The sequence below is a fragment of the Anolis sagrei genome, chromosome 2 (genome assembly GCF_037176765.1).
Source record: "Anolis sagrei isolate rAnoSag1 chromosome 2, rAnoSag1.mat, whole genome shotgun sequence".
Classification (NCBI taxonomy): domain Eukaryota; kingdom Metazoa; phylum Chordata; class Lepidosauria; order Squamata; family Dactyloidae; genus Anolis; species Anolis sagrei.
In genome coordinates this window covers 193,220,453-193,243,094 of record NC_090022.1, presented here as the reverse complement: position 1 = coordinate 193,243,094, position 22,642 = coordinate 193,220,453, and the positions used below count along the sequence as shown (strand labels likewise).

The 22,642-nt window shown below is 43.4% G+C and overlaps 1 protein-coding gene across 5 annotated transcripts in view; it reads left to right on the top strand.

Annotated features, from left to right (window-relative positions):
* Positions 1-482: 482 nt before the first annotated feature.
* Positions 483-22,642, top strand: part of CDK16 (cyclin dependent kinase 16) — a 75,538-nt gene continuing 53,378 nt past the window's right edge. For 2 of the 5 annotated variants that reach the window (XM_060762777.2, XM_067464301.1), the window contains exon 1: positions 484-675. The gene's annotated coding sequence lies outside the window, so the exon portion shown is untranslated. Of the gene's footprint in view, positions 676-16,464; positions 16,653-22,642 lie in introns of those variants that run through there. The other 3 variants (XM_060762778.2, XM_060762780.2, XM_067464302.1) reach the window with 3 other exon arrangements.

The following is a 22,642-nucleotide window of genomic DNA, read 5'->3' as shown; positions in this document are numbered from 1 at the left end:
AGGAGAGCGGTGCGGAATGTACCGTTATAGGGCAGAGGTGTGTTTGTGGAAAAGTTAGGCTTTTTTATTTTGCACCGAACGCTTCTTAGACCTCGGATTATCACAAATGCATATTTATCAGTGAATAAATAAATAAATATGCATATTTATACATAACGAGTATTGTTCAAGGCCTAACACAAGACGAGCTTTTGCAGCTCCCCCCTCCAAATATCGCTAAATGGTACACCCGGGGTTCTACCAAGAGTAATGAAACAGAGGGGTGCTCGATTATATTCCTCATACAAATTAATATTTCTGGAAACATCTGGAAGCGGCTTGGTTCCGAATCGTATTCTTTTCCCTTTATTTGAGCTGGAAAGAGCGGCGGTTGTGGTCGCTTCCCGGCTTTTCCGACTCGCTCCCCCCTCAAAATAGTGTGTGGAATGGTACGGCCCAAAGGGGAGGGGCGAGTGAAGCCCGGCCTGAGGGTTGGCGCGGGCCAGTCGCAGGGCGGGAGGCGGCCCGTGCGGAGGGGGGGCCTGCGCAGCGGGGAGGAGCCGAGCAGGAGGAGGAGGAGGAGCCCGGGCGTGTGGGCCACCATGGGCGGCTGAGCGGTGCCCAGTCCAGAGGCGGCCCGTGCCGGCGGCCATGGCCGAGGACTACTGGGACTCCCTCACACCCGCCGCCTCCAAGGTAAGAAGGCAAGAGGTTCCCTCAGGCAGAGCAGGGAAGGGGGGGGGGGGGGATCCGGCGTGACCTCTGACCCCTCCTTAGGGATTCTTTCCTCACCTTTGCTCTGGGTTGCTCTCTCTCTCCCTCTCTCTCCCTCTCTCCCTCCCTCCTCCCCCTCCTGGAGCCACGCAGGAGATCTGCTCCGGCCTCTGCCTAATCCCCAGCCTGTAGCTTTCCCTCTGCTTCATTAATTACTGAAATCTCTCTAAAGCAGGCTTGCTTTCCTCCTATTGATGTAACACTTCGCCCAGGGCTTGTAATTCTCTGATTTAACCCTCTTAACCTGCTCCTGATTCGGTTAGATTGCTTGGCACAGTGCCCCCTTCCCCCCTTTCCACACTGGACCTCAAAGGACCTCAAGGGGAGAGCCAAGAGTTGGCTGAGAGGGAGCCATGCGCTCCCCACTCCAGCCCCTCGGCTTTGTTTATTTGTCCCAACACAACAGGAATAGTCTTTTAAACAGAGGCTGGATGGCCATCTGTCGGGGGTGCTTTGAATGCAATTTTCCTGCATCTTGGCATGGCCCATGAGGTCTCTTCCAACTCTATGATTCTATCCTTTAGCCACTTAAATGAGCAGCCCTTTTCACTTTTGAGAATGTGTGCTCTCCTCATTACAGACCTAGAATCATAGAGTTGGACGACACCTCATGGAACATCCAGTCCAACCCCCTGCCAAGAAGCAGGAAAATTGCATTCAAAGCACCCCCGACAGATGGCTATCCAGCCTCTGTTTAAAAGCCTCCAAAGAAGGAGCCTCTACCATACTCTGAGGCAGAGAGTTCCACTGCTGAACGGTTCTCACAGTCAGGAAGTTCTTCCTAATGTTCATGGATATGTTTGGCATGCTGTGAGTTTTTCAGGCTGTATGACCATGTTCCAGTAGCATTTTCTCCTGATATTTCACCTGCATCTATGGCAAGCATCCTCAGAAGTTTGAAACTGCGTCTGACGTTTCACCTGCATCTGTGGCAGGCATCCTCAGAGGTCTGAAACCTCTGAGACATCTCCTGACATTTGACCTGCATATATCCCCCGGTGGTGCAGTGGGTTAAACCCTTGTGCCGGCAGGATTGAAGACCGACAGGTCGCAGGTTCAAATCCAGGGAGAGCGCAGAGGAGCTCCCTTTATCAGCTCCAGCTCCCCATGCAGGGACATGAGAGAAGCCTGCCACAAGGATGGTAAAACATCAAAACATCTGGGTGTCCTCTGGACAGCGTCCTTGCAGACGGCCAATTCTCTCACACCAGAAGCAACTTGCAGTTTCTCAAGTAGCTCCTGACACAACAAAAAACAAAACAAAAACTTGCATCTATGGCAAGCATCCTCTGAGGTTTGAAACCTCTGAAAATCTCTCCTGTATCGCCTGCATCTGTGGCAAGCATCCTCTGAGGTTTGAAACCTCGGAGGATGCCTGCCATAGATTAAAGTGAAACGTCAGGAGAGAATGCTACTGGAACATGGCTATACAGCCTGACAAACTCACAGCAAGCCAGTGATTCCAGCCATGAAAGCCTTCCACAACATGATGGATGTATTTGTTTTTGTATGTGTTGCATGCTTTTGTTTTTCTCTACTGAGAGCTACTGCTGCCATTGGACTGCTGGGCGCTGGAGGCTCCACGCTCCGCCTTGGCCTTTTATGGACCACCAAGGACCTTTCTGGGCATTCAGTCCTTCTTGCTGATGAATTAGGGCTGGATGGGTTCTCCGAAACAGGCTTTATCTCTGTTTGGACTTGCTGGGAGAGCTCTGTGTTCAGGTCTGGTCTTGCCATTGGGTTTTCTTGCGCCTTGCTTTGTGTTCTGGCCTTTGGCTTGGAAGAGGGCTTGGTTGGCTCTAACCTTGGATAGGTAGGGAAAGATTTCCCAAGAAGAAGCGTTGCTCATGCTGCTGGCATCTATTACCTTTGGTTTAACTCAGGCATGGCCAAATTTCAGCCCTGCCTCCAGGTGTTTTGGACTTCAGCTCCTACAGTTCCTAACAGCAGACTGTTAAGAATTGTGGGAGTTGAAGTCCAAAACACCTGGAGGGAAGGCCGAAGTTTGCCCATGCCTGAGTTAACAATATTGCTCCCCCCCCTTTTTCTGCCTTTGATACAGAGACATTGCTCCTGCTACTAGCATGTTTTTTTGTACTTAACTTGCCTTGATTTACTTCGCCTTGGATACAGAAGTGCACATTTCCCAATAAGAGACATTTCTCTTGCTGCTGGCATCTCTCCTTTACTTTGTTTTCACCCAATAATTTCACTTTGCTCTAGCCTTCCCTTGGACATGTCTTGGGTAGAGATCTTGCTCTTGCTGGCGGCATCTATGGCTTTCCTCGTTCTATGCCTTTAACCCAAGCGTGGGCAAACTTGGGCCCTCCAGGTGTTTTGGACTTCAACTCCCACAATCCCCAACAGCCTACTGGCTGTTAGGAATTGTGGGAGTTGAAGTCCAAAACACCTGGAGGGCTGGAGTTTGCTCAGGCCTGCTTTAACCCACCAATATTGTTCTTTTGTTACTCTATTCTTGGACCTAAACACACACTGAACATCTCTCTTGTGAGGACTCTTCTCCTCATTGGTTTAACCATTTGCCTGTGAATATGGAGAACTTTTCATCTGCCCCCCCCCCCGCCCCCTTGTCCTCATCCAACATATCTTTCTTATGGCTTTAGGAGCTGAATTGGAGAAGCAATGGACAATAGCCTGACCTCATGCTTGCTGCATCTCTTTCTTACATCTTCCACTTTAAGTTTTATATTTTCCCTCTTTTCTCCCACCTCTAGCTTTGTGCAAAGATATGGGCAGTAGGATAAGATTACAGCGTGCTCTGGGGGAGGGGGAAAAGGTTGAGGAATCCAGAGGTGAAACTGCAGGGAGTCTGTAGGTGATTCTCGGTCTCTCTGTTGAGGAATTCCAGCTGTTCCTGCTGCAGATGATAGATGAGGGATGGGAGCTCCTTTGCTCACCTTCTGCCCCAAAGACCTGGCAAGGATGACTTCCTTCTTGCTTGGGAGCCTGGTGATGTAATGGGAGTGTCAGGAGGGGGCCCCATCTCCTCCCCTCTTCTTCACGCAGTGCTGCATCCGTGTGCGGCCAGTAATGCGCCTCCTTCTCCGCCGGCGGGTGGCAAATGGCTCCTGTGACGATGCCTCAAGGTTGGCATGGACCAGGCGTGCCTCTTGGAGGGGATCGCTGCTGATGGGATTCACCCCAGAGAGCTGTTTGGTGCAGATGCCAGCCGGAGGGGCGGAGAGTGGGGTGGGATGTTGGAAAATGGATCTTTCCCATATGTGTTTGCAATCACAGTTCCCTGGAAGGCAATGATTTTCCCCTTCGTTGCCGTTTGCTATGCTGAGTCTGGCGTTTTAGCGGCTCATCCTCCTTTGCTGCTCCCTTAAGAAGAGGGGTGTGTGCACATTCCTCAGGGAGCTGTGAAATCCATAGGTGTTGTAGTCCTGACTGAGATGCCCTTTCCTCTGGCATCCTATTTTTATTTTTTTCCTTTGCCAACTTAGCCCTGGATCGGCAGCTTCTGGTGCTCGGCGGAGTTGGCAGCGATGCCAGGTCACAGCACGCTTCTGCAGAGAAAGAAAACTGCAGTGACATCTTAGCTTGGCCAAAGCAAACAAACAGTGCTGCCGTTGAATCCAACCCTGCTAACTTTTCTCGCTTCTTGGGATTTTTTGGGGTGGTTTCTGTATTATATATTTCCTCAGATTTGAAGAAAGGGGTAGGATTTTTGTTTTGTTTGGTCAAATGACTTTTTATCTGGATCTTGTATTTATCCTGCTGCAGTTTCCTCTGCAAGTAGAATCTGAGTTTGAAAAACCCTTTAGCCCCACCTCGTTCTAACGACCATTACAATATATCCCAGTTCAGCCCATACAATCCAGATCATGATGTACTGTGGGCACAGATCTAAAGGTGAAGGTTTCCCCTGACATGAAGTCTAATTATGTCTGACTTTGGGGTGTGGTGTCATTTCCATTTCTAAGCCGAAGAGCCAGAGTTGTCCGTAGACACCTCCAAGGCCAGCATGATTACATGGAGCACCGTTACCTTCCCACCGGGGCGGTACCTATTGATCTAACCATGCTTGCATGTTTTCAAACTGCTAGGTTGGCAGAAGCTGGGCTAACAGTGGGAGCTCACCTCTGCCCTGCAGATTTGAACTGCTAACCTTTTTGTCAGCAAGTTCAACAGCTCAGTGGTTTAACCAGCAGTTCCACCGGCCCCGATTTAGTGGTTTGCAAAATAACACCCCTAAGAACTGAAGCTTGGCTCAGTTGACATATGTATTTCTGAGGAAGATGTAAGAAAGTGAGCCATGTATAGAGAAAGACATTCTTTTCTCAGACTTCAAGTGCTATTTTTGATTATCCATATAGCCATTTTTGGCAATGGCATTTTGGCTGCAGCCCTGCTCAGGTTTACCTCGGAAAAAGTTATGTTGACTTCAGAAGCACTGACTTTTGAATAGACATCCTTAGGATTGCATTATTGGCAAACGTCATGCTTCAGGGAGGTCTTTGGATGCCCATCTTCAACATGTAATGCACTTCCCTATTTTGTTCTGTTTCATTAACTCTTTAGAGTGTCATGATATATCTCCTTTTAACCATGTGCGAATGCTTTTGGTGCTCAGATGAGAAACTCTGGGCCCTTCCACACAGTCATATAACCCAGAATATCAAGGCAGAAAACCCCACAATCTCTGCTTTGAACTGGGTTATCTGAGTCCACACTGCCATATATTCCAGTTCAGAGCAAATAATGTGGGATTTTATTAAGCTGTGTGCAAGGTGCCATAATGGGATGCTGTCATTTGCCCTATATCACCCAGCAAGTATGCTCTCTAAGCACTGCTTCAGAACTTGTATCGCACACAGGGGCCCGTTCACACTGCAGAATTAGAGCTTTATGATTCCACTTCAACTGCTAGGGAATTCTGGTACTGGTATTTTCTAGAAGAGCAACTGGAGGGTTCCTCTACTGCTTCTTACCAAACTATGTCTCCCAACTTTTCATAGGGGCATTACGCATTGTGAAATTACTGTGCCGTGTGAATAGATTTAATTCAAGGGTAGGCAAAGTATGGTCCTCCAGAAAATTGGATTGAGGAGGGGGAAAGCTTGTTTTCTGTTGTTCTAGAGATGAGGACATGGAACAATGGATTCACATTGCAGGGGGAAAAATATTTCACGTAAACATTAGAAACAATTTCCCAACAGTAAGAGTTGTTCGACGGCAGAAAATGTATGTCTTCGGAGTGTGGTGAAAATTTCCTCTGGAAATTTTCACAGTAAAGCCTGGATGGCCATCTGTGGAGAGGGGTTTGATTGTGTGTCCCTACATAGCAGAAAGGGGCTGGGCTGGATGGCCCTTGCAATCCCTTCCAATGCTGTAATCCTTTGATTCTAAGATTCCTACTTATCAGTGTTGCCTCAAACTGTTGTGAGTTGTCATTCCACAACATCTGGGTAGATGCCAGTTGCCTATTCCAGACTTAAAAGTATTTTTCAGTTAACACAACATTTGAGAAAGAAATTTATTTTTACAATGTCTTTTTATGCCTCCCCCCAGTCTCACTTTTTATCATTGCTTTCTATCTAATGAGAATTTTTCTAGCAGCATCAGATTTGGGATGAGGGATGATGAAGAAGCACAAACTATGGGTTGCAGAAGCATTTCTGTAGTAAGCAATGCAATGCAGCCTGAGTGAATAAATGCATTGGGTTGTTGTTGGTTTTTTCGGGCTATATGGCCATGTTCTAGAGGCATTCTCTCCTGATGTTTTGCCTGTATCTATGGCAAGCATCCTCCAAGGTTGTGAGACCTCATAACCTCTGAGGAATCTTGCAATAGATGTAGGTGAAACGTCAGGAGAGAATGCCTCTAGAACATGGCCATATAGCCTGAAAAACCCTACAACAAACCAGTGATTCTGGCCATGAAAGCCTTCGACAATACAATAAATGTATTTATTTATTGTATTTATATACCACCTTTCTCACCCCTGGGAGGACTTAAAGGGGTTTCCAACATGAACATGGCAAAATTCAATGCCGAACATATACGTGCAAGGATTCAGCTCTAGTCCAGTGTTTCTTTACCGGTGATCCCGAATTGCCCATGATGTTCTCACAGAAGATCTACAAAGGCTAAAAGAAATGTTATGAAGTTTTACAGTAAAAATAGGAAGGAAAAAATGAAGTAAAGTAAAAGAGATGGACATAGGTTGATCTGAAAGAGCAAGAGACATCATTTGTACAGGTGCATCTCAAACAATTATGAAAGTAACTGATAGGAAAAAGGCATTCAGCTCTTACTACTTGTGTACATGGTGTGAATGTGCAAGTGAATGATACTGAGTGGGCGAGAGCATGCATATGAAGTTTCTTTCTTCCCCACATACAGCCACAAGCCGCCTTCATACTTGTACTGAACTCTGGCATTGTCCATGTTGCACCACCATATTCTTGAAATCTGTTGCTTTCCAGATTTATGTAGCTGTGTCAACAAAGTTTTCAAACACCTCCATGAATTAAAGGAAGACAGCATTCACAAAATAGAGTTGGCATCAGTCACGATATGTGTTCGGGCAGACTACAAAATGGTAATGATATTAATAATACTTTATTTCTATTCTGCCCTATCTCCCCAAGGGGACTCAGGGCAGATCACATTGCACATACACAACATACATTCAATGCCGTTTTGGATAGACAGGACAGAACAGAAAGGAGATATGTTGTGTCAACTTCCAGCTTTTTGGCACCTTGGAGGCTGTGCCCGAATCTAGCCACAGGGGGGTGCTGTCGCCCCATCCTCTATGACAAAGAGCTATCAGGACTTCCTTCCTTTCGTCGCTGGGCATTTTTTGCTCTTTTTCTTTATGGTGTCGTAAAATACCTCTCCTGCTTGTTTTAGCGGTACCTAATTTCTTTACTCACAGCTCAAGCTGTATTCGAACTGCTTAGGTAAACAGCTGGGCTGACAGTTGGGAGCTCACACTGACCCAGGGCTTTGGACTGGCAATCTTTTGGTTGGTAGATCCTATCATTTCTGGTGATTTACTAGCTGTGCTAAAGCCCGGGTTATTGAAAATTGTTATGTTTTTTTCTTTGATTTCTGTAAACAAATGCATTGGTTATTGTTTTTTTTTTAAAGTGCCTTTTCAAAGTTATCATAGTTGAATTTCCCAACAATACAATTTTGTTGAGTCTCAGGATAGATCACTGGTTGAATTTGAAATGTGAAAATCCTGACCATGTTGAAGAGGGCGCATCTTATTCAAAGTAAAATCTAGCTTCTTTCAGCTGTCTTAAAAAGTGATGCCGTTACAGCAAGGAGTAACTGTTTATTAACATCACATTTACAGATTTGGAAGAAGCAAGTACCACAGAGTGTGTTATGTTATGATGTGTTGTCCAAAGCATCCAGAAAGTGATCAAAATGGCAAGACGCCTCAATGCTCAACGTAAAGGACATGTTACAAAGAGCTTTTTTTTCGAAAGTAAGGTGTGGGACCTTTGGGAAAGTAAGAAAATTGTAAAAAATCAAACCTGCAGCTGGTTGTAACAACATTGCCATGAGGATTTCATTTGAAGTTTCTCAACACATAGCAATACTGGAAAACACACACAATGGCTCAGTGGTTTTCAACCTGTGGGTCCCCAGATGTTTTGGCCTGTCAACACCCAGAAATCCCAACAGCTGGTAAACTGGCTGGGATTTCTGGGAGTTGTAGGCCAAAACACCTGGGGACCCACTGCAATAGCTGAAGAACTTCTATCACCTGCTTCAAAAACATGTTTTCGGCATCAACCAGAAAGCTGCTATTGATCTTAAAGTCTTTGTTAAATTAAACATCTAAGAAGTGCATTGACAGTTTTTAGCCAATATCTAGAAATGGTTATTAGAAAGATTTCACATGTCCTCCTATTTTGCTCTGCAACTGGACAAAAGCATTAGGTATGAGCATCAAAGAAATATTTTTGAAGACTTACTGTCCCATTTCCTCGGTATATATTACAGCTGACGAAATATTTAAGAGCTTAAATAAGTTTGTAATATCTCATGACATGGATTGCATTGGAATTAACACAGATGAGGCACAAGCAATGTCTGGAAGGCTTACTGGACCTGAAGCTCAGATTAAGGATATCGTACTGTTGGTAGCATGGTACCATTGCTTCATACAGAGGGAGGCTCTAGTTGCTCAGAAGGTACCTGAAAGACTAAAGCAGACCTTAAATGACTCAGTCAGAATTATCAATTTTCATGGGGAAAAAACCAAATAAATGAATTCAAGGCTTTTGAACAGCTTTGCAAAAATGTGAACATTATCAAGTTTTATGTTGTCAAAGGCTTTCATGGCCGGAATTACTGGGTTACTGTAAGTTTTCCAGGCTGTATGGCCATGTTCCAGAAATATTCCCTCCTTTTCATTATTATTGTAGTATTCCCCTTGTCTGCTGGGAGAATGATAATTTCCAGATCTGAGTTGAGGTCTTTGATGACTTTTCTTTCTTTCTTTCTTTCTTTCTTTCTTTCTTTCTTTCTTTCTTTCTTTCTTTTGTTGCTGGGGTGAAGTTTTGCCTATCTCAGGATCCTCACAGTTTTTCCTCTTACTTTCTCCACTTCTTCCTTGGTGAGGCAATAAATTGCTGCTTTGACATTTGCAATGATGTTTTCTGCTGGGATCCTAGTGGTGGTAACAGCAAAATTGCCTCCTTTTGCTACTCTATATAGTTTTGCTACTCTATGAAGGCTATCACAAGGTAAAGTTTGGTTTTTGAGAATTGAGAGACAAGATGATTCCTTGTGGAGCAGCATTTTTTCCTAGTTAGTGAAATTAGCATATCTGTCAGGTATACTCACTCATTTAAATATGCTCCGTTTAAATCTCCAAGGCTAAAAAGTTATAATTTTTGTTGGTGAGTAGTGATAAAAAAGATGGAATTGTGGTATTATCCCTTATCGAACCAAATGTTTTTGTTTATTCATGCAGAGCTTCCTTAACCCAGTTTCCCCCCCTTATTTCATATGTGCTTACTGAATCTTTCTTTCCATGGTATTTCTCCTCTGGTACCAAATTTTCTGTTACAGCAACAGTGCCAAGAAGCAGATCTATGTTATTAATGGAGATAGGCTTGTGTTTGCTAACCCTGATGAGAATCTCAGAATCTCTGCCATTCATAAGAATTGGAATCTATGAATGGTTCCTAAACTATGACATACTACAGGTTGGTAATGGTAGCTAAGACTATGATCCTTATTCCGATATGCTTGAGAACAAGTCTTATCTTCGTAATTATGACTTCTGTAAACTTAATTGGTATAGCACTGTAATTTATGTGGCGGCAACGTGTGATTCTTCCCTTTTGGCTACGTCGGCATGCACTCTTTGTGTTTTCTCTACTTTTCTTTGGGTCCAATTATTAATTGAGCCCAATATTGTTCAATGAGTATCTAAAAGTAATTCATTGAGGATCCTAATCATTGCAGTTTTTAATCCACCCATATTTTTCGAGAATGGAGCGTGTGTTATAGTGAAGAATCTCTGCTTGGAGCTGGTGGATGTTGGTAGAGTTGCCTGTTAGAAAGCAGGCTGTTCATTCCCTTTTGGAGCAACTTTGCCCTCTCTCTGCCCTTGGCTAAAACAATAAATTATGTTAAATAGACAGCTATTCACTAACTTGCTTAATTTCAATAGCACAACCAGGCTTCAGCTTTTCTTGGCACAGCCTTTGGGACACTTTTCGGCCATCGTTTTGAACTTTTTTTCATAATTAAACCCAAACAACTCTGTTCACAATCAGGTCTTTGTTGTGAATACTGACCATTTGTCTTCCTCTTACAGCTCTTGGCTGCTTGCCGCCCACCCTTCATGTGATCATCTTGTCGTTTTTGTGTCTGTTTTGGGGCAACAGTATGTGTTTGGTGCTGTATAGTGGCACAAAATAAATCATGGCCCTTACCTTGAAGCTGTCCTGTTCATTGTAGGGATGGCTGTCTCCTATATTTGTCAGTGGCAGCACTGTATTCTCAAAAACAGGCTAACCCAGTCAGTTGCCTTCCAGATGTGTTGCATTGCTACTCCCATCAACCCAGCTGGAGATGATGGGTCCCACACATCTGGAAAAAGCAGAGTTGGGTAAAGCTTGCTCTGTAAGACATTTAGCACTGCATGCCAGAAAGAACTTCACAGATTGTAAATTCATGTACCAAGACAAAATATGGTTGGTTATTTTGTTGTTGGAAGGGGTTAGAGAATGCATGTGCTTCCTGAATGATACCCTCAAGAGGGACATTGGCATCCATCTGCTGCCATTCTGGCAAAAGCATGATATTGCAGCCCCTTAACATAAGGAAATATACCGTAATATTATAGTGAACCCTTTACTTGCAGCTCCAATTCTGAGAAGTAGCAGCTGACTTAAAAACAAAGAGATGCATATTTGACTAAAGTGTGGTAGAGGCAATGGAGACGGGATGTGGGCTGTTGATTTGCCTGTTCTTGGCTTGCTGGTTGGTCAGAATAGAGACAGAGGATTTGATGAGACATTTATTTTAGATTGGTTTCCATCCAGGCCCTACTAGCCTCAGGGTGGAGAAAAGGCAGTTAAAAATAAAACTGGCATCACTAAAAACAATGCCCGATCCAACTGAGTTACCCCACAACTTGTTTATTCCTTGCAGCTGAACGTCAGTCCAAAGGGGCTGGTTTTACTGCTCGCTGAGAAACTGTATTACAAGAACAGTGCACCACTCCCATGTTGAACAGTATCGGCCCTTTTGCCTCGTTCTTGGCACATCATTTGAGGGTGAGAGGGACTGAAGTCCAAGCAACACCTGGAAAGCCAAAGCTTTCTTGGTTCTGTTATGTACGGTTGGACTTTGATGGGACTGTAAAGGCAGGGATAGGTAACTGACAAGTCTGGTGACCAGTTTGCTGATTCTTTAATGCACTGTGGGCTGCATGGACTGTAAACATATGAAAAGCACGTACAGAAGTAGCTGGTACACTACCTTTGGTTTTGAAAAGCCTTTTAAATGCTAAACAGTGGGAAATGTGGGGATTCCCTGCCTCCAATTTGAAAGATAATTTGCTGTGCCCCCCCCCCTTTTTTTTGTTTTTGGACAGAACGATAAGGTTTGTGGCTGGAAACACAGCTTTGAGAGAATCACGTGCAGCTTAAGTATTTCCATTTTTATCCACCGCTATTCAAAGGAAGGTCCCCCTAGTAGCACAGTGGGTTAAACTGCTGAGCCGCTGAACTTGCTGACTGAAAGGTTGGCCGTTTGAATCCATGGAGTGGGGTGAGCTCCTGCTGTTAACCTCAGCGTCTGCCAACCTAGCAGTTCAAAAAATGCAAATGTGAGTAGAGCAATAGGTACCGCCTTGGCGGAAAGGTAACAGCGCTCCATGCAGTTATGCTGGCCACGTGACCTTGGAGATGTCTACAGTCAACGCTGGCTATTTGCCTTAGAAGTGGAGATGAGCACCAACCCCCAGAGTTGGACATGACTAGACTTAATGTCAGGGGAAATGTTTACCTTTATTCAAAGGAAATTGTGTTTCCTATTTAAAGTTTACTAGAATGCATTTTCAGCAGTCTGCTTTGCTCTTAACCAATGTAAGGGCATATTGGATTTTTATTTTTTTTTTTTTTTGCTCAGAAGGAAAGAGCCTTAGTAGTTCAATATATACTGAAGCAGCTAATCAAACTATAAAGAGTTTGGTTTTGTTTAATTTAATGACATTTTGTCATATGCTTCTTTCTTTTATCTTTTCCCATGTTCTGAGGAGCTTGGGATCAGTGTGTCCCATTTTTTTCTACTTACAACAACCCTGTGAAGAAGGTTATGCCACTCAGATGGATGGACTTGAGGTTGCAGCTTTGTGGCTGAGCAAAAATGAAAACCAGAAGGATAAACTCATCCAAGAAAGTCACAAAACCTGTGCAGGGCTATTGAGGATTGGATGACTTGGAGGTCACTTATTCATAGGATCTCCATAAGTGGAAGTTAACAACAGCAAAAGCTTTCCTTAGTCCAAGACTGAAATACTATTGACTGTTCCCAAAAGATGGTCATCCTTTGGGAAGCTCAGGGTAGCTTTCCTGAAATCATAGGCATTCCCTCACCAGCAATGGGCCAACAGACCTGCTTAGATTCTAGCAGTGTAAAGGAATTATTTGATGTAATGGTTTGTGTATTGGACTACGGTTTGATTCTCCACCTAGACTTGGAGACCCACTGGGTGCCCTTGGGTGAGTCACACATTCTCAGCCCCAGAAACCCCCATGATAGGGTAGCTGTTAAGTTGAAAACAGCTTGAAGGCCCACATCAGCGACAATAACAATGGCATTAAGTGCCCTAAGAGTATTCTCTTGGCCAGTCTCTTAAAAGCTCATCAGCCTAATGAGCTGCTGTTCTAATTCATCCTCTGCAGTCTGCCAAGTGTCGCCAAGTTTTCTCCGCTCAGGAGCAGAGTATGAGAGAACACTTGAGAGTTTTCGTAAATAACCACAGTTTTAAAAATTATTGTTTTGTTTATTTATATCCTGCCCTTTTCCCAGACCTAAACTCAAGGAGGCTTCCGAGAATGAAATAGATGTAGATAACATCTCACGTTACCAAACACATACAAAAGTTGCAGTATAGTTAAACTAACACCAAAGCTGTCTTAAGTAAACCATCAAGAGAATTAAAATAAGTTAAAATATATCCATCAAAAAGAGCATGTTCTTGAAACCCCTACGCAGAAATGAAACTCTGGCTAAATTTATGGTTTTTTTCCTTGAGAGTTCAGGTTTATGTGTTGATGTGCTGCAAATCTTTCACCTCTGGTATTAGGGGGAAGGATCTGGAGATGTAGGAAGGGACCCCTATCCAGCAGATATTAAAAAACCGTCAATGAACAGTGGATTCCCTCTTCAGCATGGGAAGGAAAGCTCTGGCTTTTACATCATTTCCCACTTATTATTCCATTGGGTCTGAGGAGGAGTTGGTGTGGACCATGGGTTAAAAATGTTGAGAGCACAATATCATCCTCAAAATTTAGAGGTGCTTATCTCAGGGCTAGATAGCAGCTGTTGCCTTCAACAGCCAAACATTCCAGGATGCATTACGCTTACTTTGGACCTTGTTCTTCCTTAAGCAAATGAATTACAAGTGCTGTACTGGGGTCTTCATCTTGCTGTTTGAATATGATGAAGAAAAATACAATCGGTTACTAGTGTTTGCTTGTTCAGTTCTTTTTTTTGGGAGCAGGGATGGGAAGTGGACCATTCAGAGGCGTTTGGTCCCTTAATAACTTACCTTGCGACATTCAGAAATTATTGTCTGTTTTTCGACTAGTGATCAGCATCTAGGGCTTTGAGTCCGTCCTTACTTTTAGGAGCCCCCGGTGGCGCAGTGGATTAAACCGCTGAGCTGTTGATCTTGCTGACTGAAAGGTTGCAGGTTTGAATCCGGGGAGTGGCGTGAGCTACCGCTGTTTGCCCCAGCTTCTGCCAATCTAGCAGTTCTAAAACATGCAAATGTGAGTAGATCAATAGGTATCGCTCCGGTGGGAACGTAATAGTGCTTCATGCAGTCATGCCAGCCACATGACCTTGGAGGAGTCTGCGAAAAACGCCGGCTCTTCAGCTTAGAAATGGAGATGAGCACCACCACCCAGAGTTGGATATGACTGGACTTAATGTCAGGGGAAAATCTTTACCTTTAACCTTACTTTTTGTTGAGTGTGCCGACTGGCCAACTTGGAATCAGGGAACGTGTGTTTGAGAACAAGGGACGTGGTTCGGATTTGTTGGCTGCCCACCTTGGAGGGACTATATTGCTGGTTCACCAGCTTTTAATCAGAAGTGCCCCAACTCAGAGAACTAAAAATACTTCCTCTTGTGGAAGACTGAGTTCCACCTTCTATTGAGTTTCCAGCATTGTTCATGTAATAATTTAATTCAAGATAAGACCCAAATAAATAAATAGTTTCCAGTGTTGTCAGGGGCTGGCAATCTTTGATTCACTTCCTGAATTACTCTAGTGGATCCAGTCTGCCCATGCTAACAACAAGAAGAGAGTTGGGATAGATGTTGTCTGATGGAAAAGGCACCTCATTTCTAGGAATGTCTTGGGTAATTCGATGCCTAAGGTTTTCCTACTTTGTCAGAATTTGAACAATTTTAGTTAGACTGTACAGTTCTTTAGAGGGTTTTTTTTTAACAAAATGGGAGAGTTTGTAATTTTACCATCTGTCAGCACTCCCCAGTCCATCTGTAGCCCTTCTTATCCCCAGGCAGGAAGTGCTTGGATTGCTACCAACATTTGCTGGGTGCTGGAAGGGGCTGTTGCAAGCATATACACATACGTACAAGTACTGATATATACTCCTAATTCTGGTGTTTGGAATTTTAAGAGTGACCCCTGGAGTTATCCTATATCCTCATGTATAAGTGTAGAAATTTTAGTTAAAAAATCAACCTGAAAAAACTGGGTCAGCTTATCCACGAGTCAGTGTGAGAACTGTACCTTAACTCTTAGCAAAGAGAAAGCACCCTCTTCTCTGATTAGTATTGCAAAAGGCAAGAGAATAGTAAATCCTGGGAGAATCTAAAAGAAGCACGGTGACCCCCTCTACTCACTCTCCCGTTGTGGAGAAATGGTGAGGGCAGCTGGGGATGATGACTGGCCACATGAGGTGGAGTATGTGCTTTCACCTCTCCACAGAATGACCCTCAACTCATCCACCAGTCAAATCAAAATCCATAATTGCTGACCCAAATCTTTTCCTTGACTTATACATGATGTCAGCTTATAAATAAGTATATAAGGACCGGCATTATTGTGGAAGCATTGGGATGCACAGCATCTTTGCCCAAAATGAGTATTTTCTGCCCAGTCCTTATAGTGTGGTTCCCAATTGGCTTAAAAACATTTCAGATGATGATAATGATGATGGAAAATACACAAAACGTAGTCTCAGTGGTGATTGGCACACTGGGTACAGTGCCTAAAGACCTTGGCCTGCACTTAAAAAGAATAAGTGCTAACAAAATTACTATCTGTCAGCTGCAAAAGACCACCCTACTTGGATCTGCACGCATTATTTGCCCATACATCACACAGTTGGGAAGTGACTGATGTGTGATCAAATACAAACCCAGCATAGTGATCTTGTTTGCTGTGCACTAATCTTGTTATGTCAAACAACAACAACAATAATAATAATCTGTGAGCATTATTTAAAAATACATCACACAGGCTTGAGAAGTATTCGACTTGTGATTTTGTGATACGAAACCCAGCATATATATCTCATTTGCTGTGACATACTATGTTTTTGTGTCACTAAAATAATAATAATAATAATAATAATAATAATAAATATTTTATTTAGAGATCACCCTCTCTCCCCGAGGTAACCTAGATTTAACTCTTTTCGGAGTCCATGCTCCATTTTAAGATAAAGCTTTAGTGCTCCTTAGAAGAAAGAGACAGGATGCCCCAGTGCTTTTGAATTTGCTTGAGAATCATATCTTCATTTTGTGCCCTACTCTCTCCTCTCCCCCCCCCCCCCCCCGCCCCACACTTAGCTCTCAACCAACCTTTGGCTGCTTGCCCTGGGACTCGGCAGGGTTGTTCCTATGCCTACTCATTGGCCAAGTTATTCCCACGAGTATTAATAGAACGATGAATGCAGTCCCTTGCATATCGCCGAAGCCTTCGTGCCATAGTACCCCTTTCTCTCCTTGTATTTGTTCCCTTTGAGATATACAAGTCCATATCTGTGGGGGTACATTTTTAGACCCTTCATGGATAATAGTGAATCTTCTATGTTGACTATACTTGTGCCAGAAGCATAGTGTAGGAATTGCATTGGAGGACCTAGAAGGGCCCACAAACACGTCCAATGGGAATCATTTTTGGAGTGCGGGTAAGTAAAATGCTGGATATCAAATCTGTGAATAAGAGAGTCCTATACATATGAGTAAATGGGATTTGGTGGGTAGCAGGGCTAAAACAAAGCCAAGTAATGTAGAGGGGGATTTAACTCTTTCTCATGTTATCAGCCCTTTTGTAATATTCATGTTAGCGTCTCCCTTCCAGATGGCTTAGAGTATTTCTGGCATGTTATTTGAGGTTCTGTGGTCTCCCTGTTCTACCGGAGATTAAATGGAGTGGTTTTATGAGAGGGTGAGGAGTCGGCATGGTGTCAAAATTGGGGAAGCACATGACTGTCAAATCCCTACTAGGGATTCAGTATTTACTCATGAAAACCTCGGTCCCTGGGCTGCCTTCTAAGTGTAGGTGAATATTGTTGAATAGTGAAAAAAAGAGAGGGGGGGAAAGTACCTGGAGCAACCATGTGGTTTAGTTCCTTTCTAGGCTGGTGCCCTTCTTTTTTTTTTTTTTTTTGGTCCAAGCAATTGGAGACAGGGAAGCTTGCCACAAACATAAACCAGGGCTTTAGATTTCTAGGGCTCATTTTTGGAGCTGTGCTTTAATTCCTGGGTTGCAAAGTGAAGGAACCTATGTCTGTCCAATTGTCTGTCATGTTTGGGCAGTTCCAGACAGTTTCTGATCCTAGTCTGTCTTGTGAACTCTATGATCAGTATAACCGACTGACCTGAGCTCTGGTGCCACTTTTTAACTGTTAATTTTAGCACCTCAATGGTTGGGCTATATATTCCCAGCATTGAGCTAAATCTGTAGTCTTAGTTGATCTGCAAGCAAGCTCTGGTAAAATGGCAAGAATCACTGTTTAGTAGCAGGGTCATTGGATATGTTACATGCGTTATAAAACAATAACAGCAACTCATTATTTCACCCTCAGAATATTCTTTCAGGTAATGAACAAGTGGGGCTTCGTCTCAATTCTCTAAACATTCACCATTTATTAATGTCAGGCATCCCTTCGTTTCCCTCTCAGTAAACCATTTGATGACAATTATGCTAACAAAATTCTGCTGTGGTAGACTTATATTTGATTATATTTATTTCCTTAATTTCCTCCAATTTAAAACCTCAGAATAGACTTAAGAGTTATATTAAAATTCTATTGGGGAGCAAATCCCATTGAACCCTATGAAGCTTCCTTCTAAGTAGGTATATGCAGGTTTGTCCTCCGAATGGATTTTTTTGTGTGTGGGTCAGGAAGACTTATGAAACTGTAGAATCGGCTTTCTGCAAGGACGTTGCCCAGGGGGTGCCCAGATGTTTTACCATCCTATGGAAGACTTCTCTCATGTCCTCACGTGGGAAGCTGGAGCTGACAGATAGGAGGTCACCCTGCTCCCCAGATTCAAACCGCCAACCTTTTGGTCCGCAGTCCTACCAGTCCTGCCATTGTGCCACCGAATGGAATTGCTATCATTTCACTCTAGCATCTTCATCTTAGAAATAGAAAAAGTATTGGCAAATTTTGTGTTGCTTTGGGCCCCCTGGTGGCACAGCGGGTTAAACTGCTGAGCTGCTGAACTTGCTGACCGAAAACTCGGCAGTTTGAATCCAGGGACTGGAGTGAGCTCCCGCTGTTAGCTCAGCTCCTGCCAACCTAGCAGTTTGAAAACATGCAAATATGAGTAGATCAATAGGTACCACTTCTGTGGTACCTATTGATGCAGTTATACTGGCCACATGACCTTGGAGGTGTCTACAGACAATGCCAGCTATTCGACTTAGAAATGGAGATGAGCACCACCACCCCAGAGTCAGATACGACCTTATTTAATGTCAAGGGGAAACCTTTACCTTTACCTTTATTGTAGTTTGCATTTTAATGATGATTTAGGAGCTTGGAGATAATGGTGTAGCTGGTGATTTCAAAGAAGTATGATTTTCAACCTTGTGCAGTGATAGTATCTGGATACCTTCACATTTTTCTCTATCATGTTGGCTGGAGATTCTGTAAGAAGTTGGCAACAGAAGAACAAAAAAACCTTTACTAAATCCTGCTTTTGCCTGTATTGTCTCTCAGTGCATTGAAACATTTCTGAAAATGGTGTCCAGAAAAAACAGAGGCATGTTGACTTGCTATTCAGCAGTGGTGGGAGAGGCAGGTTCAGTGTGAGGGATTATTATTAGGAAAGAGAGAGAAACTAAAACTGTCACTTCTGTAATACCCTTATACAAATCTGCATTGCAGGCACATGTGGAATAATGTTTAAGATTCAGACTGCTGCATTTTGAATTTGATAGTGTAGTTATATTAAGGGGCGTTGAAAAGACCTGCCACAAAAACCAAGGAGGAGGCATGCCTAGCAGCTCTTTGGTCCTCTTTAGTTAAGAGAAAGGTGAGTGCAATATAAGGCTATATGTTTGGGGCATTTGAAATAATACGCATTGCAAAAAAAGTGGAGGAAGAGAAGTTTTTCCTTCCTTTTATAATGCTAGAAAGCAAGAGCCACCCAGAGCAAGTTTGCAAGGAGGTTGAAGGCTGACAACAGAAACCTTTTTTATGCAGCACATAATGAACTTACAGAGTTTGCTGCAGTGTGATGCTTTTACCTGGGAGGGATTAGGCGTTTGCTGAGGATTATGTCTATCTGCGGCTACTAGTCAAGGTGGATGTAGGTTCAGGTACAGTATTCCTCATAAATGCCAGTTGCTAGGGAGCAGCAGCCATAGAAGGAGATTGTCTTCATGCCCTGCAAGATAAGATAGACACTCCGTTAAGCAGGATGCTGGATTAGAAGTATCCGTGGACTGATCCTTCAAGACTGATTTGATGCTTCCGTGTTCTTCTTGCCCTAGCCTCCTCTGACACCCGGGCAGCTCAGTCCTCCTTGCCGGAGGCTTTATCCCAGGGGTGGCAAATCCACTCTTCATTTTGCTCCTCTTGCAGCTCTTCCAAGCTGAATTGGTTAGCTCTGTCAGTGCTGAACCTCTGAATGGTTTAGCACCAGGAAACCTCTCATACGCCTCAGAAAATGTGATAAAATCGGGAGTAGATTTGACACACACTTCCAAATTTAGAGATGAATACACTGTCCCTGTTTCATCTCTTTGGGGAAATTTCACAGCGTGCCCCCATGCTGATCTCTCTTGCAGAGTTTTATGTCTGCATTGTGTGTCTTCTTCCTGAAGCCTCTTTTCATGCAGATTCCAACTTCATTGATTTAAAGTGGGTTGCCCATTACCTGTGTCAATTGACTCACCTAGGCCAGGATGTTTGTGTTATCATCCATACTTCTTTGTGAACAATCACTCTGATTGCTTTATATGTGTTTACTCTGCCACGTAATTATGAGTGCTTTGTGTTGTGGCTTTTTTGGCATTTGCTCTCCCTTTGACCTCGTGGATTTCCCATTCACTCCTTGATACACACACATCTCTCTCTCTCTCTCTCTCTCTCTATATATATATATATGCTGCTTCTGATAGATTACTGTCCCCATTAATCCCATGTGGTCCCATTTTTCAGGTGCTTTTAAAATGGCCCAGTTTCTCTCTCCTTCTCTCACTTTCCTCCTTTGTCCTCATCTTACTTCAGTTACTGCAAAATATACTTGATAAGGCCCTGAGTTGTCTGCGGGCTGATATGGGCGGGATATAAATAATGTAAATAAATAAACAGAATTTGTTTGCACTCAGCTCAGGAGAGGAGAACTGAGTCTGGCTCTACCTAGAGATTTTGAGCACAGACAAACTATTGCCACTTCTCCCACTCTGCTCTTACATCAGTAAGTGGAGACATTGGAGGGGATGCTGTGTATATTGGCATCATTGACCTGTGTACCTTGTGTCCAGTTCTTCATTAAACCATGGTTTAATGCATGGATGGGGAATGTATGTATCCAGATGTTGGTGGTCTGCATTTCTCATCATTCTTTGTGGCCATGGCAGGTTAGGGATCAGGAAAATTGGGAGCCAGCAGCATCAGTGTGGGAGCCGATGTGGTATAATAGTTTGAGTGTTGGAGTACAACTGTGGAGACCAGGGTTTGAACCCCCCCCCGCCCCCGCTTGACCATAGAAATCCACTGAATGACCTTGAGCAAGTTATGCTCTCTCAGCCTCAGAGGAAGACAAAATCTCTCTGAACAAATTTTGCTAAGAAACCTGTGATGGGTTTGCTTTAGAGTTACCAGAAGTCTGAAATAACTCAAAGTCACACACAACAACAATATCAACAATAACAACAACAGGGCATCTACATGGTCGCATTTCTTTAATATCTCCATTTCTTTAATATCTCCATTTCTTTAATATTATATGCAGACAGGGCTATAATATGAGATCCGAATGTTGTAGAGCAGTAGTCCTCAACCTGTGGGTCCCCAGGTGTTTTGGCCTACAACTCCCAGATATCCCAGCCAATTTACCAGTTGTTAGTATTTCTGGGAGTTGAAGGCCAAAACATCTGGGGACCCACAGGTTGAGAACCACTGATGTAGAAATCAGATAATTTGAGATCATAAAACAAGAGTACAAGATCATTGAAATAAGCATTGTAGACTATCCCAATGGTATAGGGACAAATGCAAGATACTCCATTTAGATAGAAAAAACGAAATGCAAAGATACACAACAGCGACGCCTGGCTCAACAGCAGAACGTGCAAAAAGATCTTGGGAGTACTCATGGGTAATAAGATTATTATTATTATTATTATTATTATTATTATGAAACTTTATTTGTACCCCGCATCTCCCGAAGGACTCGATGTGGCTTACAAAGGCCAGGCCTCAACACAACAAGAGCAAACAATAACAATACAATACAAAGCAAATTAAAAACATAAGCAATAACAAAACATTACACCATTACGCAATAAAAACCAGGGCCGGGCCAGTGATGGGTACAGGTTAAAAAGTGCTGGGTGTAACAGGTGGTATGTTGGAATTCTGGGCAAGTGCAATGTGCAGAGAGTCATTAAACTGATAAAGTGCTTCTGGGACATAATGCTGGGAGTCATCCTATTCTGGAAAGGCACATCGGAATAGCCAAGTCTTCAAACTCTTCCTAAAGACTGCCAACGTGGGTGCTAGTCTAATGTCTTTGGGGAGGGTGTTCCAAAGTCGGGGGCAACCACAGAGAAGGCCCTGTCCTTTGTCCCCACCAAACGCGCCTGCGACTCAGGTGGGATCGCGAGCAGGGCCTCTCCGGATGAACGAAGGGAGCGAACGTTCCCCTTTGGGCGGCTGTGAGTCAGAAATCTCTTGGAGGCACAGAGCAACGAAAGAATAGGAAACACTCAGAATCAAGCTTTTTTCCTCTGTATCCTTGAAATCCAGATTCTTCCGATGCCTCTAATGAGGGCTGCTCTGGGACTTTCCTAGGCAGCTGGATCCATTGATGTGTAAACTCTTCCTCGGTCAGTAGTTTAGGGAAGCAGCAGCATCAGAGTTCATGAAACTTAATAGTGTTTTTTTTAATGTTGCTTTGTGAGTGGAGAGTGGGAATAATTGTTCTTTTTTTTTTGATAATCACAAAAGAACACTTTAGTGTTGTATACGTCTGCGATCTGTATATTTCAGACAACGTGGGATTGTTCATCAGGATCCCCTTGGATCCGGGTCCATCTCATTGTCTTTATATGCTGAGCAATTATTGTTCTGAACAATGAAAGGTGTGTGTTTGTGTGCATGTACACTGTATTTTTCAATGGGAGCTTGCCAAAGAAAACAGATACCATTCTTAAAAAAAGACACTGACTGACTAGCTTTGATAATATGGTTGAAGTTGCTAGGAGGCATCAAAACATAACCATGAACCAGGCTCTTAAAATATGTTGCTTTCATCAGCAATTTAATCTTGACTAGATCCAAGAAGGAGGCTTTGACTCAGACCCCTCACACTCAGAAAAAGTTTAAAATAGGGTACCAACCAAAGGAGTGGCTCTGATACAAATTGTCTGGGACTAATATGTTATAAACAAAATTTTCCATATATTTCTGTTGAATGACATTTTACAATATTACAA